Source organism: Canis aureus, chromosome 19 (genome assembly GCF_053574225.1).
Source record: "Canis aureus isolate CA01 chromosome 19, VMU_Caureus_v.1.0, whole genome shotgun sequence".
Classification (NCBI taxonomy): Eukaryota; Metazoa; Chordata; class Mammalia; order Carnivora; family Canidae; genus Canis; species Canis aureus.
The window spans coordinates 21,830,001-21,848,118 of NC_135629.1; the positions used below are offsets into that span (position 1 = coordinate 21,830,001).

The 18,118-nt window shown below is 41.7% G+C and overlaps 1 protein-coding gene across 6 annotated transcripts in view; it reads left to right on the top strand.

Moving 5' to 3' along the window:
• Window positions 1-18,118, top strand: part of FOXP1 (forkhead box P1) — a 375,887-nt gene that overhangs the window by 117,682 nt on the left and 240,087 nt on the right. The window contains exon 1 of one of the 6 annotated variants that reach the window (XM_077858067.1): window positions 15,886-15,903. The exons of the other annotated variants lie outside the window; for them this stretch is intronic. The gene's annotated coding sequence lies outside the window, so the exon portion shown is untranslated. Of the gene's footprint in view, window positions 1-15,885; window positions 15,904-18,118 lie in introns of those variants that run through there. 6 annotated transcript variants of the gene reach the window in all.

Below are 18,118 nucleotides of genomic sequence, written 5' to 3' on the forward strand. Positions count from 1 at the left end.
GAGACTGAGAGTGGGCAAGGTGGTGAGATGCACAGAGGTGGGGGAGAGAGAGATGGAGAGAGAGAGAGAAGGAGGTGGGGGGACTGACTCACAGCGAGAGAAGAGGGAGCAGGGGAAAGATGTATGGAGGGAAAGAGGAAGAGAGGGAACCCCAGGAAGGAAAAGGGCACCCCAGGGGAGACCCTGACATCACCTACGCCTGGTAGAGGCCCTTGACCAAGTGCTCAGGTTTCTAAGGATGGCCGAGGCTAGGATGGGGCACGGAGGCTGGCAGGGATCTAGCCTGGGCCTGCTGAGCGAAGCCAAAAGCAGAAAGGCAGCACTCTAATGTCAGCATTATCCATCAGACTTAGAGCTGGAATCTGTACTTTGAAGGATCCGGCTTCGCCTACAAAAAAGAAAAAAAAAAAAAAAAAGATCCCGAGATTGTTACCAATTCAGACCTGGCAAGACAAAGTGAGACACCCAGGTTTCTAACCAGAGGGACTCTAGTTAGCTCGAGTAAATGGGAAGATTAAAATCAATGTAATTTAAACTTCGTCTCCCCAGAGGAGGCCGGCATCACAGGCTGCCAAAAAAGTGCCCATGCCCTTGATGTGTCAAGTAAAGTTACTTGTAAAAATAGGCACATTGACACAAAAGTTTTTTTCCTCCACCCCTATCTCCCCAGCAGGTTTTTTGAAACTTGGAATCATTCAGGTTTCATCTGTGAAACCCATCATTTGTTTCTATTTTTATTTTTATTTTATTTTTATTTTTTTATTTATTTATGATAGTCACACAGAGAGAGAGAGAGAGAGAGAGAGAGAGAGGCAGAGACACAGGCAGAGGGAGAAACAGGCTCCATGCACCGGGAGCCCGACGTGAGACTCGATCCTGGGTCTCCAGGATCCCGCCCTGGGCCAAAGGCAGGCGCTAAGCTGCTGCGCCACCCAGGGATCCCCCATCATTTGTTTCTAGAAGGTCACAGATTTTTATGAACCTCCTGGCTCACAAAGTATTGCCTAAATATCTGAAGACCTGATTTTCCTTAGCCCACCCTGAGCCGCTGTGGTCAGCACCACTTTCTGTGTCCGGTCTTGCTCTGCATTGAAATCTTTTTCACATCCTCTTTCTGTAGATGTAATGGGGCTTCCGTACCCAACCCTGTGGTTCACAAGCTCTCTTCCAGCATTAGCGTTTGAAGAAGAAATCCAGAATGCTGAATAGGGGATGCAAGTGGGCAGAGAATTGGAAATGAGTAGTGAAAAAGAGCTAGCTACTCCTGGTAAAGAAAAATTCTTTACAGTAAAGGGAATGTTTAACAGACAAAATACCTTCCAAATATGCAAAGCTGTGTTTATCTCGGAGAATTCTACAGGGAACAGATCCGTAGCATTAGCAATTATGACTTAGCTCGGAAGTTCCCCCCTCACCACCACCCCGTAATGCTTATAAACATCAATATAGCTTAGAGCTTTATGTTAAACTGTTTTTCTCCTATTTCTTTTAAGAGTTATTTGTCTAACATGCTTTTATTATCCTAGATGATGTGATTTGGAAAGAAAGCATTAATTCTCTTATCAGCTCTGTTGCTTTCCCAGTTGTTGAGAGAATTGAGCTGCAGTAGTAGTTTATGAAGTAAGCAGCATTAAATGGAGAGCTCATTGCTGATCAGACTGAGCCACTTCTGAACTGTGGCTATCCAGGCAAAGGGGATTGACAGCATTTTTGCGGCATATGTATCGTCACCGCATAGCAGGCAACAGAAATCAGGCACCTTCACACACTGCCACCTCTCAGCTCATGGCTTTGTGTCATCTAAATTTTTGAGACACAAGGTGCCTTCACTCTTCACACCTTCACTCTTCACTCCATGTTGCTGGTTGAGTCTGAGTTCAGTGGATGGTGTTTCCTTGGATGATGATTTTTTTTTTCCTTTGGATGATGATTTTGAAAGGTCATGGCTGTTCAGTATAGATACTGTAAGTAATATATATTCTATCATCCTTCTTCCACTGATGTCTACGTGTCCATTCATTCATTCATTCATTCAAGAGGCGCCAAGTGACGGACTGCAGTGTGCCACGTCCTGGTGGGTTTGGGCACCTATGGAGCTATTTCTAACTCTTAAACATTTTGCCTACATTATCATGTTAGAATAATGTCAAATATAACCTTGTCAAAACAACTAGGCTGTGGGGTGTCCTTGGCATACACTGTTCATGTGTGATTATTTTCTAATGAGCTTGATGATAAATTAGATGCTGGCAGCTCATGTGGGATCGCCGGGTGAGGGGATGCTTCTGTCCCATACAGTCATTGACTCATTTATTCAGCACGTGAGTACTGAACACCTACTGTGTGTCACTGTGTGAGGTGCCGGACCCTTCCCCTTTTACTTGCTGAGTGATTTTAGAAGCTCATCTAAACCTCACTGCTTTTTGTTTGTTTTACCCCGGTACTTCGCACCCTTCTTTTGCTCGTAGTCTTCCCATTACTTGAATTGATTGTACTTTATCTTCTCCATCCTATTTTTCTTCCCCAACCAGCATAGAATCAATAACTAACCATTTCCATAGCACGCTTTCTCCTGTCTTTCTTTCCCATATCCTCTCTTCCTCCACCGCTTTGGCCTTGGCAACTCTATGGCATTCCCTGCTCTTTCAAAGCTAATGCATACCACTGGCAGTGCTCTCAGAACCATGCCTCATAGGCAGCTCTGCATTCTGGACTCAACAAAGCAAGTCGTCATGGGTTCATTAACCCCAGTGTTTATGCTTTCAGATTTCTCTCATTCACTGCACCGACTATACACTATGCTTGAGCCTCTGCTACACCTACGTTCGATCTCAGAAGATGATTTAATTCCTCTTTTACTATTAAAGATGTTGGTCATATGACTCGTGAAACTTTCCTTCTCTAGACTCAGAATTTGCAGCATTTTTTCCTCTTTGATCATCTCTTTAGTCTGCAAAATGAAGAAATTCTCAGTTTATTGAGCAGCTGCCATATTGGAGCTGGAGGTGTGATTGATTGTTCATGCCTACACTCTGCATCCTTCCATTGCTCATGATCTCAGTCATTCATTCAGCAAGATTCTGGATAGTAAGTATCCAGTACTATTAGGCTTTGGTGAAGAAGTGACAGGATATTCTTGACCTAATGGGAAGAGATGTTTAGTCATAATCATAATGAAAATGTGCCTGATCTTTAGCCAACATAAAAATAAAGTTCACCTGGAGACTTGGGAAGAAGTGTATCTCCTCTCTAAAAATAACATTTGAGCTGGGTTTCAAAGTATTCGTAGGAGTTTATTGACCAAAATAGTAGAAAAGTGGCTTCCAGCTGGAAGATAACAGTGTATGTAAAAATATGGAAGAGCAAAGCATGTTTGGAAAACAGCAAGTAACTGGGAGTAGTGCTGGGTTAGTGGAGGAGGCTAGCAGGAGAAAAGCCTGGGAAGTTACAAAGGGCCTGTTACTCCAAGCAAAGAAATTAAGATTAGCCTCCGAGAAGAGGGGAGTTTTAGAGGTTTGCAAGCTGGGGAGTGACCTGATCAGATTGGCTTTTGTTTTGAAATCATATGTATGGTAGTAGCAGAAGGTCATTGGGTATTATAGGTGAGAGATGATGGTAGCTGGATGGCCATGGGAATGAGGAAAAGAAATCTAACACACAAGACTAAGAATTACCAGGTCCTTGTGATCAACTCTGTGTCAAAAGAGATGTCAGTGACTTTTTCTGATTAAGGAAAGTAGAAGTTTTGAGGATAGATCGTTTTGTTTTGGACATGTTGAGTTTTAAGGAATCTACATAACTTTGAGTGGTGGAAATAACTAATAAAGAGAGAAGTAGCTTCCAGGGATCCAATCTGGAGTAATTAAGGAATCAGTGGAGATAAAGCAAATATACAGGGCATAGAAGAATCTAACAGAATACCAATACTGAATAGTTGGGTAGTGACAATGAGATTACACATCCCCTGGCCTGCCTGTTATAAATTCTGCCTCCAGGGTTGTACCCCAGCCTTCATACACTGGATCTGGGTGAAGCCCTTCATTCTAATTGGCTTCAGAGCTTAGGTACCACTATCCTAGTCTGGAAAATTGAGAATCCACAGTATAGAGAGTTGAAAGTAGTAGATAAAAACTTGGAGACCAAACCCTTTCAAGATACTTACCTGAATCGAAGAAAGGGGTTGAAGGTTGGCAACGGAAGAGCAGACAGGTACCCTGGAAATGATTATTTAGGGTCCAAGTACCTTGAATATATGTAGAGGCTAAAGTGAGGGAGCCAGTAAGGGGGGGGGGTTGATGTTGGTGAGATGGTAGTTGATGGATGAGGGCACAGGTTTAAGAGTTAAGGTAGAGGGTGAACACCCTCTTAATCTCAGAAGGAAAAGAGAAAAGGGAAGAAGGATGAAGATACTTGATGTTGGGTGGGGGAATTCCCTCTTGCCTTCTCTGTCATCTTATTGAACTCAAGCTCTCTAAACCACTTGAAACCACCAACCACTCCTTCCTTCTTGAAACTCCCTTCTACCTTCTATGTCACTCTCGAGGGCTCTAGCCCTGACTGCGCCTCTGTAGTGTAATGGACAGAGATTGGATGACTTTGATATTCAAATTCTTGTCCACTAGTTTTGTGTGTGTATGTCTGTTAATACTTTCATATCATTGGTGTTTCCTTCTTTAAAAATGGAGGTTATATGGACCCCACAAGGTAGTTGTGAAGACTAGAACTTGGTATTCAGTAAATGTCACTCTTCCTGTTTCCTAAATATAGGAATGGACTATGATTTTTCCCAAGGACCCTCCCCACGCCCCTCAGTCTTACCCACTCCCTTTGAGCTGTAGCCTCTGTACTGATGGCTCCCCACCAGCCCGTGTTTTCACTTCTGCTTCTCTCCTGAGGACAACCTCTTCCCCTCACTTGGCTGTTCTCACAAGAGCATCATTATTCTCCCAATTACGTGGGCTAGAAATCTGAGAACTTTCATTGATGCTGGCTAAGCCCTTATAATCAACTCCCAGCTTATCAGTTCTATGGCACAGGATCTCATTCATTCATTCATTCATCTGGCATTGAATTATTTATCAAACTGCCTGGTACCCTGTTGGGTACAAAACATGATCCCTGGCTTACAGTTAAGCATTCAGAAAATTAGAATGCAGTGTACTGATTGCTATGCAAAAGTTTAGTACCAAACTTGATGAGACCCTATGGGAGAAGGCTTATTCACACTTGGTGGTGAAGGTAGTCTGGAAAAGCTTCTTAGCTTGAGCTGAATTTTGAGATTCAATAGGATTTAGCTTCTTAAAGATTCATGGCAGACATACAGAGGTAGAAGGAGCCTGTGGCTACAGGTATAGAGGCATTAGAGTCAGTTGTTGCGTTGGCCACAGTTTAGACAAGGAAGCGGAGGCAAGATGGAGGGCCCTGGTATAGTGGATCATGAAGAGCTATATGCCTAGGCCAGTGCTGTGCAATACAAGTAAAAGAGCCATATAAGGATTTTAAGCTATTAGCCATGTTAAGAAAAGTGAAAAGAATCTGGTATAAATTCTATAGTACTTTATTTAATCCAACTTATCCAAAATATCATTTCAGCATGTAATCAGTATTAAAAATTTATGGAGGATACATTTTTTACATTCTTCTCTTGCATACTGCGTCTGAAAAATCATCTCAATTTGGATGTTAAAATTTCATCAGAAATACTTGGTCTGTATTTAAATTGCATAAAACTCATAGTTGAATAAATAGATTAGTGGATTCACATACCCAAGTTGTTCAACACATACTTAAAAGTTTTCCAGTAGCCTAACCGAGTATGGTATTTTTTAAATTTGAATTTAAGGTAATTTGCATTAAAATTGCCCATGTATTAAAAATCTAGTTCTCTTGTCATGCTGGACACATTCTAAGTGTTGGATATGCCTCACGTGGCTAGTGACTTTCATACTGGGTGGAACAGGCCTTCAGGTGTGAGACTCTACACTTGAGGCAGTAGGAAGTCATTGAAGCAAGAGAGGTGACAGTATCAGACATGCTGTGGTGTGGCCAGCCTAGGAGATGCGTTAATTCACATTCCGAGTTACAAAGTGATGGGAGCATACTCCAAAGCAGCGGTTTGGAGAAGCAGATATTACTTATATAGAAGGGACAATGGATGGGGATTGTTAAATTGAGAAATCAGAGAGAAAGAAGGCCGTCTGATAATTCTTGATTTGGAATATGCCCCCTTTCCTGAAAACCCCCAGCTTGGGTTTGGGTGGAGGAAGAACTAGGTGATCTCAGTTTGAGACAAGGTCGAGGTGTTTTTAGGACATCAAGGTAGAAATGTCCAGAAAGTTGTGGGAGTAGGGTCTGCAACTCTGGAAAGTTATTTTGGTTGGCAAAAATGATCCCAGAGTCCTGGCAGACATGAGGTGAAGCCATGGGAAGGATAAGGTCTTCCAGGGATGTTGCTTTAGAGCAGGGGTCAGCAAACAACTGCCCTGGGGGCCAAATCCAGCTGCCACCTGTCTGGTAAATAAAGTCTTATTGGAACTCAGCCATACTCACTTGTTCATGTGTTGTTTCTGGCTACATTTGTACTCCAGAACTGCTGCTCTAAGTAGTTGGGACAGAGACCTTGTGGTCTACAGAGCCACGAACAGTGGCTTTCTGACCCTTTTCAGAGAAAGTTTGCCAACCCTTGCTTCCAGTAGAGGAGCACTGAGGATGGAACTTGAGGCAAGGTGAAACATTTAAGAATGAGCAGAGGAAGTTAAAGCTCATTAAAAAGTGAGAAGGAGCCACCAGATGTGTAGGCAGAGAACTACTCCGAGCAGGGAAACCTGGAGGCAGAGAGAAGAGAATTTTTTTTTCGAGAGAGACAATATGAATGACAGTGTCATGTGTTGTGAGAGGTCAAGTGAGGTAAGGATTGAAGAGTGTCAATAGAATTGAGCAGCTCCAAGCTCATTAGCAATTGTGGTAGGAATATTTTTAGCGGAGAGGTGGGGCAGAAGCCAGCTCTCAGTGGGCTGAGGAACCAGTGGGAGGCAGGAAGTGGAGACAGTGAGCTATAGTTCTTTCTATCAGTTCCATCAGCTGGTGGTGGAAGGAAGGAGAGAGCAGGAGGGAGCTGACAGATGCTCGGGGTTGAGGAGGGTTATTTTCAGGTGGGCAAGCACACCTGACAGAGGCCCAGCTGAGAGGGACCAGTGGGAGAGGAAGACTTGGATGGAGATGGAGCAGGTGCTCAAGAGGCAGCAGGAGGTGGGTGCAAGGTCCAGCTTTCATTTAATTCCCGCCCTTACCACCTCTGTCAGCCCGGGATTCAAACTCAGTAATTGGTCCCTCAGTCTCCCTCCTTGAGCTCCATCTTGGGCACTTGTATCTGCATCCTAGAAGGCTGGCCTTCCCCAGCCCTACCCGCTTCCTGCTCAGTTAAGGTTCCGCCTCCACTCTGCATTTTCAGGCTTAGCCACTTCCCTTTGCAGGCCACTCCCATCCTCTTTGTTTGGAGCACACCCTGCCTCCGCCCCCTCTCTGCCCTCCTCATGCCTAAACTTCTTCAAATACTGTACTCCATTCAGATGTCAGGGTGTCACCTGAGTCTTGCCTAACCTGACCCATAATAGGTGCTCAGTTCAGTAGTATTTATGAAGTAGAAATGCAAGCAAAAAAATCCCGAGTCATTAGAATTTTAAGGCACATTATAAATTTATTATTGAACAAGAAATAGGACTCATTGCTTTGATCCCATAATAAAAACAGTACAGATCCACATAGAACATTTTTCTCAACCATGACTCTGTTGGCTCACGGGACTGGGTGAACTTTGTTGTGGAAGCTGTCTCGTGCATTGTAGGAGGTTTAGCAGCGTCTCTGGCTTCCCAGTAGCTCCTCTTCCCTCGGCTTGTGGCAACTATGGTGTCTCCAGGTATTCCAAAAGTCCTCTAAGGGATATCCTTTTCCCTCCTACTTCACATTTTTTAGTAGTTGGATCCAAGGGAAATTATCCTAAAGATATATTTAAAAAAAAATTCTTATTTATTTTTTATTTAAATTCTTATTTAGTTAACATATAATGTATAATTCATTTCAAGGGCAGAATTCAGTGATTCACCAGTTGCATGTAACCCCTTGTGGTCATTACATCAAGTGCCCTCCTTAATCTCCATCACCCAGTTACCACATCCCCCCCTCCCCCACCACCCCTCTAGCAACCCTCAGTTTGTACCCTGTAGTGAAGAGTCTTTTATGGTTTGCCTAAAGATACATCTTATTCCAGGCAGGAATAAATGAAAACCACCCATTTTTGACCAGTAAGCAAGCTACCAGTGGCTGTGTTCTATTCCATCTAACAATGCATCCAGTTATAAAATTTAAAACAAATGCTCTGATGTGTGAGCATTGTTTGGTTGTATCACTCAGCTACTGTTGTTAAGACCTTAAGGTCTTAACACGAACCACGTTTCCCACGCACATACTTCTCTTTTTCAAATTAGCTGTTGCTTTCTATTCTTTGATCAGGGGCATTCTGATACAAGTGAGGTCAGAAATCTCCCATCACAAATATCCACCTGTTGAAAGAAAGCCAGCTTCTTGAAAAGGACCCTATAACTTGTACAAACATGGAGAGCTGTGACATCGTATTTCAAATTTTTATTTAAAGTTCGTGAATTCGTGGGAAACAAGCAAGGGAAAGACCTGATGGACTTTGCAGGGTTGTATTAAGGAACACTTGAACACACCCAGCTGTAATGTTATGAAAGCTTCCTACATAATGTGGTAGACTCAAGTCACTCTGCTCCTGGGGCGGGCATCCTCAGTGATGTGGGTTTGGTTATGGGCATTCTTTGATTCCTGTTCAGTCCAGTTTTCCCACTGTATAGACGTGTGCTAAGTGCACTATCAATTAACTACTGGTGTCCACAGTAGAACGTACAGGTTGCTCATCCTCCCTGCAATTATTAGCATGTACTTTCTGGACTTTAGCAAACTGCGTATACAAAGAAATGGTGCTGAAAAGCCAATTAAAGATTTGGTCTTTAGGTATCTAAAGGCTTTCAAATGATAATCAGAAGACTGCTTAGAACAAGACTGATTTGCAGTATCACCCTCTGTCCTGCTCTGCACTTTTCCTTTTAACTCCAACTTGGTTAACAAGAGTTAATTCTCAACAATAACCTGGAAAGTTAATGTCGTTTTCTAAGCTGTCATTAGAAGAAATGTTGACTTTATTGATGTCGTATTCCTCATAGAGCTAGGAAAAAGCAGGAAAATATGGTAAAAAATCACTTCACTGAGAACACGGTCCTACTTCAGGCTCATTTTATGATGGGGAGAAGAGTATTCTGCGCTTGGGAGTTTTTTAGTGGCTTCCCAAAGGTCTGGGTTTTATGGGCTACTCATAATCACTGTGATTTATTGAACACCTACTACATACAAGGCACTTTACATATATTAACTTTGTGTGCTCTCAGAGCACTGTGCATTTTTCATAGTAGCACTTACCACAGTTCTAATCTCCACTTATTTATATGACTAATTGATTACTGTGTGTCTTCCCCATAAGACAGTCACCTCCATGTTGATGGGTCTTCATCAGGTTTTGTTCCACATTTTTGCCCTAACACTCAATACAGGGTCTGACACATGTTAGATACAAAATAAATATTGCTCAGAGTGATGAGTGAACCCAAATGCAGAATGGTATGATTTTAGGGAAGGAGAAATGGAAAGATAGAGTGGCTGGGTGGCTTGTTGAAACCCTCAAGTGGGCAGAGTGGGAAATCACGTTCATGTATGTCCGGTCTGGTATCTGCTCCCCTTCCCACCACACTTGCCTTCTCAAGCTTTAATATGCTTCTGAATCACCTGGAGGAGAGGTTGTTATCAAATGGCAGATTCTCACTCAGGAGGTCTGAGATGAGCCTGAGAATTTGCATTTGTCATAAGCTCCCAGGTGACACCATGCTCCTCTCCATAGCACTATGCTCTGTCTGTACCATGGTTGCAGTGTAAAAGGTGGTAACTTCCTATCTGTCGGAAGCATATGTGATTTCCTCTGGAAAGCCCTGCCAGAGTACTTGCTCTTGTACTGGTCTAAGGAAAGTGCCACTGGCATCCGCTCTTGGATAAATACATTGGCCTCATCTATCAGTTAGTTGGTTCTCCATGGGCTTGGAGAATCTTAACTCAGGTATTGATGACGCTGGTGGGCCCCAGTGTCCAGTACCCCCAGCCACTCAAATTTACCACAGAGATGCCAAGGAGTAGCAGCACCTTTGAAAGTTTCTCTGGGTGTTTAGTTGATGAATGAGTCCTCTTGAGAATCTGAGGTTGTCAGACATCAAGTGGTCCCACTATCAATTCTGTAGCCGTCCAGTGGCCCCAGCACCCAGGGTGTGAAGGGAGGCTGCTGTCAATGACCTGCTGTTGGCACCCACTCTACCTCTTCTGAGCACCTCAGGCTCTCCCCTTCTTATGGGCATCTCTATAAGTTTCTTCCTAACTATCCTTTCTGGGTCAGTGTTCCCTTCTAGTTCTTGAGAAATAGGTACAGAGCAGGGGGTCCAAGGACTAGGTGGTTATTGTGACCATTTGACACCACACGGGGGAGCATATCCCTGTTAGAAGGGGCTTCTCTATCAGAGTTGTGATTACTTATCACCAAGCCCTTTGATACCCAGCCCCACCTATACTTTGTCACCAGCCTCTGGCTGTTTCAGTTTCTGAGTTGACCCTTGCTGACTATAGGATGAAACCTGCATTCTCATCTTCGGGCTGACTGAGTATTCTTTGCAACCATTCACACCATATCTATTCATAATCTTTGTGGCTGATTGGAGCCTACCTTCATTCATCATGGCACCATTTTTGTGTGTATGCAAGACTTGAAGATTTGTATATGTTGTGTTCTAATTGTATAGCAGTAAAAATTGAAGGGGCACTTTTAAAAAGATTTATTTTAGCTCTGTATTTTGAAAAACTCTTTCAGATACTCTTTCCTTTATAGTATTCAGCTGTGTTAAATGTTCATGAAGGGTGGTTTAATGAGATGAAGACTTACAAGTTAAGGGCATCATTATATTATTGAAATAATACTGAAAGTAAATTGGCAGATACCTGTAGTTTGTCCTGAAGTCACTTATTTGAAGAGCTTGCTTTAGTTCTCTTTGCATGGACAGATAAGGCCCAGGAATTATAGATGATGAATAAGGAATATACCACTGATGGAATTTTCTTAAAGCACATGATATGTTTTCACATCTTTTCTATCTTTTTACATTAGGCTTTCTCCCTTTCATTTAAATTCTTCATTTGTTTGGTAATGTTGTTTTGCTTTTAACTCTGTAAACGATACGCTGATGCCGTTGTATTAATCAGCCTCCCAAAGGTGATGATTAAAGCGTACAGATGTGGGAAGCCACAAATACAAAAGACAGCTTACATCTCACTTTTCTTTTATATATATAAATTATTCCCACTTTGTAATACCTTAGCATCATGGTCATTGTTCCCATAAAAAATACTGTATTTTGTGAAATGATACAATTATGAGGCATTTCCCATTATGTAGACACCGTGTCTTTAAATTATAGCAATTTCTTAAGATTTTAAGGCAAAATGAGCTCTTAGAAGTGTGATTAATAGCAGGGAATGAGGCTAATGCTGGGTCGTCGGTGGCACTCCATTACAAAAAAAGGTTGGACTCATAAAAGCATCCATCTTTTTGACCAATAAAGCATTTGAGTGATATGCTTACAGTTTTTATCCTATGGGTAGTTACTTGGTACTGAGTAAACTCTGAACTCATGTTCTAGAAAGGCAGCTCTATGTAAGTGGCCCATGAACTGTTGTTCCTTGATGGTGTGAGAAAAGGCAGGCCTGTGAGGGAGGCTTATGTTGGAGCTGCCAGTCTGATTTTTACGCTGTCTTGTACAGGCTTAATACCCATGGCACAGGAGCCACATGGCTTTGGGGGCCAAGAATAGAAAGTCTGGTCAGTTGATTATTTATTTCTCCACCAGCATGTGTGTACACAGGAGGCGCTGTGCCAGCACTTACTGAAATGCATTCTTAGGAATATTATGCTCTGGAGTCAGGGATATAACCTGCTCCTCACAGGGGTCTCTTAAGTCTCACCTCTTGCCCAGTGCCCCAGTACATAAGCTTGTACCACTCACTGGTGTGTTGGAAGAGGATTTTTAGGTAGTTCATAAATCATTCACCAGTTCTCATTATTGCGATTTGATGTTGAAGCAATTCCATTTTCAGCCTGTTTTAATCCTTCGGATAAAGCCAAGGAGAAAGTTTCCATTTGGTACTAGTATGTCTTTAATCTCTCTCTTCCAGTTGTAAGCTCATTATTTAACAAAGAAAGAACATGGCTCCTGCTCAGAGCCTTTGTGGACAGCAGGATCTAGCTAGAATTTAATAACATTGGTTGGGTTGTATTACATTTATTATAAAGTCTTTCTCTTCTATAAAGGGATACACACTGGCTTTCCATTTGACGAAGTGATACAAAGTTTCCTCTGCAATAGATTTATATGTTTGTCAAAAGTGAATACATTTTAAAAATAGTGTTGGTGGAGGTATAGAGCTAGATGGCAGAAATCACCAAGGTGAAGGTAGAAATGAATGCCTGGAGAACCAGCTCAAGTGTCCCCTCAGGTGCCATGAACCATTCTGAGAATCTCAGAACTTGGGAGATTTTCATCCCAGAGAGATGTGGAAAGAACAGGTCAGAGTCCTTGTCACTCTGGGGCCTACCCAGAGCTTCCTTGGGATTGTTCTCATCTTTTGAAATAGTTGATCAAACAGGTTATTTAAAAGACTTCTTAGCAAATGGGTTCTTTCACTTTAATTATTTTTATTTTATTTTGCAATTAAGGTTTATAGCGTGGGGTCTTTGGGGAACAAAATAAGTAACTGGGCACATGCATGTAAAACTGAAGCTGGGTTAGGGTTTTTACCACCCAACCGAGGCAGAGGAAAAAGGCACATTATTTATCCTGTTCTTGGTAAGGAATCGGTAGAACCACTTTTGAATATAAACACGTCCTCGTTTGGGTAGCGATCATGTGGCTAGGTTTAGCTTGGCTCTCAAAACTCCCCAGCTCAGTTACGATTGGCCTTTGTCGAGAGACATGGTTTCAACTCTTTGGATTACCTTGTAGAATTGTAAACTCTCTTTGTAATCCTTCACTGGTACTCTAGTTCATCTAGGCTTTAGGAAAAGAAAACAAAAATGGAAGGCCGGAGAAGTCCTGGAAAAGACTGGAAGTGCGGATAGTGTGGGTAATGAAGATGGGGAATACGGATGGCGGATGGCGGGTCACAGCATTCTGCTTTTACTTCTTCATTTCTTTCTCCCCGCGAGTTTCACTAGAGCGTCAGATCAGGCACTTCACTTTTCTTTGTCTCTTGTTCATCTAGGCCACGTGCATATGCATGGCACCTGAGAGTGTTCAGTTTCCAAAGCATTTGAGGAAGAGTCCTACTGTTAGCCGTTCCCGTGGCCCAAGTCTGCATCATCATTCCGAGGGGGGCAAGGCTGGCTTTCCCTCTCGAGGGCAGTGGAACAGCTCCAGTCCCAGGTGGCTTGTGAGGGCAAAACAGGAGCAGACCCAGGGTCCCTTCTGTGGGTCTATATGGTGGTAATAGGTCCACGGACCTGAGAAAGTCCCTCCTGCGAGGACGCAGAGGGCTCACCAGACATTTGTTCTCCAGTCTTTTGATGAGGTTTTAGGGGTTGCATTGGTCTGGGGAAAGGAGACTGTCAGCAGTGATGGACTTGGGAAACAAACCACAGCATAACAAAACAGAAACACAAAAGAAAATCCTCTTGTTAGCTGTGATGTTAGGGTTGCAGAACAAAGATTAGATTATAGGAGGAGGGGATGAAAGCAAGAGCAGCTAGAGAAGGTGAAGAGGTTTAGAGTGGACTTGGTGGTGGGCATCGGTGATGGGTGAGGGGACCGCTAAAATTTTGTTAACATCTGTTAGACAGAGATGGAGGTTGCAGTAATCTGAAGGTTACTAATATACTTGCCACCATCCTCTGAGGAGTATCTTTAGTTTTTTAGGTTTTTTTTTTTTTTAATTTCATTTTCTCATTTTCAAATTGTGCTTTAGATATCCAGCAGGGTTCTACTGTACTTTGGACTAACATTAAACAGAATTTTAAAAAATTAATTAGCTGATAATGAATGTAAGGTAGAAATTAGCAAACTGGTTTTCAGTATGTTTTGCTTATTAAATATAAAGTAATGGAGAGATACTGTTCACACGGATCACAATTAAATAGTGATATTAAACAATCTGAAAGGTAGATTAAAAATAATGCTTCAATTGCAAATTATACACCTAAATATACTATCTGTGATAAAACATGATAGCTTTCTTATAATACACAGCAAACTGTTTTACATGTTCTTGTACATGAAGCACATTTTTGAAGATGAAACATTTATAACACTTCTGTTAGTGTAGACATTGAACTCACTCACTCTTCAAAGACCTCAGATTTATTCGATAATCCGACAAACTGACCTCCTGAGTGGCTCTCTGTAACATCAGTTGATTAATTTATTTATACCGTGTTTTTTAAGGGCATCATACCCGGATATAGTTTGATTTTTTGCTGCGTACTTGAGAAACACATCTGTTTGTGTGTGGACCCAGTGCGCTTAAAGGTATCTTGGAACAAGAAACTCGAAGAGAAGGAACATGAGGGCTCTCCTTTTAGATAAAACATTCAAGATCCGAATCGGTGTCTGACCCATATATTTCATTGATAAAAGAAGATGAGCCCAGGAGATGAATGTATAGTTACTCAAGCATGAAAACATTCCAGTCTTTTAGAGCTGTGACCAAATCCAATCTTTAGTAGTTTAAACCATGTGGATGCTTTATTTTTATCTACAAGGCAGGAAGTAAAAAGGCGTTGACTGAGCTGTTTGCTTCATCTGGAGGTGACCTCTTTTTTCTTAAAGGGGGCCATCATTTTGTTATTTCCGAGCAACATTGCCAGCAAAGAGTTAACCGGATTTCACTTGATTTGCTCTGGCTTATATGTTGATGAGTAATGCGAGGTTGGTAACAGCAAATTGTTGTTTATAAGCAAACATGGCATTGTGCAAACAGGCAGGCCTGGTCTCCAACTGGTTTGATTTCATGGTGGTCAGCAGCTGATCTGTGTAACATACAACCTTTCTGCCTCTCTAAATGTCAGAAGAATGACTGTTTGTTTATCTTGCCTTCTTTGCAGCTGTTTACTCTGTAATGCATTTACCTCGACCTTGATTCCGAAGAGTGGCCCCTTTCTCCTCCCTAGCCCTGTTTACATTAGTCCTGCCCCTGGTGTCACCTATGAAATCTGTTGATTATTCCACCTGGTTAATGTTAAATTGCTCTTGTAAGATGATGTGTTTGTTCATAAACACAAATGCTGGGCCCCTTGTTTACTGTACCCATGGCAGCAATCGTTATTAAACAAATATTGCTTTGTTTGCGGGGTGCGAGCAGCAGTTTATCCTGCAAGGTCTGTTTAAAAAACACACACACATTTAAAAAAAAGAAAACTTAAATACTAGAATTTTGATAAAGAAAGAAAAAAGGGGAACTTGTCCCTGGAATGTGGTTGAAACAGACTTAGGTTTGCTTTTCTTATCTTTTGCTTGGATGAAGGGGCTGGAGAGATTAGCAAGTTGTTTGGTTTTTCTAAGAGATTTCCTTAGTGTAATGATATCTATGCAGTTGTTTGCTTTTTTCAGAAGGGAGAGAGCTCTCCTGAAAGGCCACTAGCTTAGTAATAGAACATCAGATGGCTAGAAAACTCTTTGTGGAGCAAACAAGGACTTAGAAGGTGTAGGAGAAAAAGTCTAGTGCTATGAACAAGGCAGTCACCTTCGAAAGGTACAATCCTTGGATTTTGTATTATTGTGTGTGTTCATTGTGTGTCGTTGTGTGGGCTCCATAGGATCCTGTGTGTGATGGGTGTACTCGTTCAAGTTTGCAAAGGGAAGATTAACTTTGAGTTTAATGTATTGTGAACAAATTCTCGGTGATATAAAGAGACATCCTAACTGGGAAGAAATCATACAGTTGATCTACATATGTTTTTACAAGCTAGTGTTTTAATTCTTACCTGATATTCTCACCTGTCTCATTTTAAAATGAGTTTATGCGTTGTATCATTTCTAGTTAAATAAAGGAGACATTGGGTCTCTTTGTTCAGCTTGATGTGTGTAACTCTTGTCCCATGGTCACTGAGAGTCACATTAGAGAAGACCAAACATTAGCCTGTCCTTTGTCAGTGTTTTGCAAACAACAGAGAAAACAGCTTACATCATCTTTGTTTTTTGTGTTTTTAATTATTGTTTGTTGCTGTTTCTGAATTTGTGTTGTGTTTCAATACTAGGCAGGGCCTGCTAGCATTTGCTGTAAATTACAAGGGTAAAATACAGACTGGGTTGAGGGTGGAGGCTAGGGGTAATGACCTTCAACAAATTGTGGTCTTTTATATCAAGAGAAAGCCTGTTAATCTGTCTGTAAGAGCAACTTTCCGGGGGGGGGGGGGAATACATATATGCATACTGAAGTTTTTGAAGGATAAAATTAAATAATTGTCCCTTTCACACAATGGAGAAGTGCAAGCACTGACTTCTGATGGCCTGCATTCACTAAGCTGCCGTGATGCTCTGAACATATTGTTCACTTTGGCCACTAGAGCGGTTAGGGGCTGGAGGCAAAAGCAGGAGATAGGTGAAGTGTGTCATTGTGCACGCTAGCCACTAATTGATGTCAGGAACCTGGCCCCATGTATATGAAACTATATAATATATGGAAATGAAAAAAGAAATTCCGACCTGGTTGTTGGTTACTTTATTACACTAGGCTATTTGTGACAGTTCAGCTGTTTGAATGTTCAGACGATTCAAGTTTGGCAGGCCTTGTTAATTCTCAAACTTACACTCTGTTTTGTTCTGTAAAAATGCATTTTAATTAAGCTCCCTAGAACACCTGGCCCCATCATACCCTAAGCTGCAGAGGCTTCCTTGTAGCAAAGCAAACAGCCTAACACAGGATTGACAAAGCTCCTTTTTGGTCTCTGTTTAATTATTTGAGCTCGTCTGGATTAATATGCCAAGGGAGTGGGTTATACATTCTCCTTTGTACTTCTGTTTCCTAGAGCAGCTCCTTTCTAACTTCCAAAGTTTGCACACAGTTGCTATGATTACAGCGCTTAAACTCTTATCCACTGGGAGGGAAGGAAAACAAGACCAACAGTGGCCGAAATTCTGAAAATATAGACATTTGTAACTTTTAAGGGGGTGGGTGTTTTTATCCATGCTTATTGATGACTTATGAAGACCATGGAAGTTTTTTTTTAAGACAGGCTGTTAGAGCAAGACACACACAATGCATCTGAACAACCGTTCTGCCTAGGTGTTGGAATTCAAGAATTCTTTTTCTAAAAAAAAAAATCTTTTTCTTCGAAAATATAAAATTTCTGGTCTTTACTATGAAAGTCTGGTAGAAAAGGGAAATCATGTTTTTCTTAGGAACATTATTTTATTACCACCCTATTGCTCTAACTCTGTTGTGAGTCATGCATTACAGGGAAAATTAAACATCCTGCTCTCTACCTTTTTCCAGTCCAGCTGAATTGAATATTAACTGTTGATCTTGAATTTTGGTAGAGCTTTTCATTGATTGAGTATCGTCAAATTTTCAATGATTGGGACAGTCCTACTTCCGTTATGACTTAAAACAATTTAATGGCTTACTTTAGTTTCTGAGTTTCGGAAATCCAAAATGATGAGTCCTTCCAAAGGAAGTGCAGGACATAGGGTATTTTAAAATTAGGAACATCAAGGTGGTGGCCAGCACAAGCCCTTGAACTCATTTGATTGAGAAACTGGAGTTGGATTTTCCTGTCATTTAATCATTTAGCTAAGAATTCAGCAATTACGTATTAAGTTCCTACTACAGTAGTCCTTCGTATCCACGATTTTGCTTTCTGTGGATTCAGTTACCCGTGGTCTACTGGGGTTGAAAAGCAGATTATCCTCCTTCTGAGGTATTGTTAGAAGGCTGTGTCATAACGCCTAGGTCATTCACCTCACTT